This window comes from Solanum stenotomum, chromosome 5 (genome assembly GCF_019186545.1).
Source record: "Solanum stenotomum isolate F172 chromosome 5, ASM1918654v1, whole genome shotgun sequence".
NCBI lineage: Eukaryota > Viridiplantae > Streptophyta > Magnoliopsida > Solanales > Solanaceae > Solanum > Solanum stenotomum.
The window spans coordinates 32,399,951-32,401,516 of record NC_064286.1 but is presented as its reverse complement, the minus strand read 5'-3'; positions in this window follow the sequence as shown (position 1 = coordinate 32,401,516).

Below are 1,566 nucleotides of genomic sequence, written 5' to 3'. Positions count from 1 at the left end.
TCCATTATTGTGAACCTCCACACAATAAAATGTAGGTACAGTGCATTTCAACTCATGGAATCCTATCAGCTCAAGATGTCGAAGGAGTTTAAGTTGGCCAATCGATGGAGTTGCCTTGCACTTTCAGCAAGCATGTAATTTCAACTCAACCAAATCTGGTAGAAATTTTTCACTCTACCGCGACGGAAATCTAGTCCCAAATAGTCCTCCACCACTAAGGTTTTCAAGTTAGGATGCGGTTGAAGACCATCCAAAACATGCTCATAATTGATCTCACAGTCTTCTGATTCATCATGGGACCATAAATAAACCAACTTGTAGATATTCGATTTCTTTTGTAGTTATGTTGTTCGAGATTCTTCTATATTACATACCAATTAGAGACCATCGATGGTCAATTAACCTCTAAAGTTTTTCAAATGGCCTAATTCTTCTATTCGACGACCTTTCTTTGGAACCACTTTGAAAAACTGTAGGGTTTGAAGATAAGTCAATTTTCCCATCTTAAGTGGCATCTGAAAGTTTTTGTTAATAATAAACTATGATCCCCAAGTAGATCTATAATATATGTGTCTCAAACTTATCATATTTTCCATCTCATCTGGAAGTTCCCCGAGTATATAGCAGTTATTGACTCTAAACGATTGCAAATTGTAGAGCTTGCAAATGGAGTTGGGCAAGGCTCTTATCTTATTGTAAGAGAGATCAAGATATCTCAAATATATTAGATATAATATACTGAAAGCTCTCAAGAACTGAAAGCTCAACATCATATCTCTAGATATATTTCTTATCCAGAACAATGTGCACAAACGACCTGGCTAACTTATCTTATCTATTTGATCACTTGGTGAGCCCCACCCAAAGTATCGAACATGAGAAAAAATTTCTCCGTCAAATAGTTTAGATTTTAAAATATCTCCAGCCAAATCATGCACAGTGTCATGCATCTTACAGTGTGTTATATTGTTGTGCACATCTAGCTCAACATCGTGTAGCAAATAATATTGCAACAAAAGCGGAAAAAGCTTGTTCCAGGTGTCTTCCATCACATGGGTCTCTTGGCATAAACGAAGAAACCCTTCTGCCATCCAGAGTTGGATTAGTTGGTCCTTTTCAAACTCAAACTCTTTTGGAAACATCACAAAGTAAGAAAAACACTTTTTCAGATGTGGTGATGGTAGATAATTGTAATGACCCTCTAGGTCATTTTTGTGTCTTGCCTTCTGTGTGTCGTTTAGAGCGTTCCTATAGCGACCCCAAGTCATTTACGACTTGCTGGGACTGACAGTTCGGTCACCTGGTCGTTCGTTTGGTCTTGATGTGAGTTTTTGTGTTTTGGAGCTTTTGAACCTTGAACGATCATTTTCGATCAAAAGTTCATGAAGATGACATCGGAATCCAGTTCTGACGATTTCATCAGCTCCGGAAGGGTCATTTTAGGATAGTAGCATGGTCGACATGACTCCCGAGGTTTTCAGTGTGAGTCAGTGCAATTAGGCGTTTTAGCCTTTGAATTTTGGCTTAAGTTTGACTTAGGTCAACATTTTGAGTAAACGCGCTCGG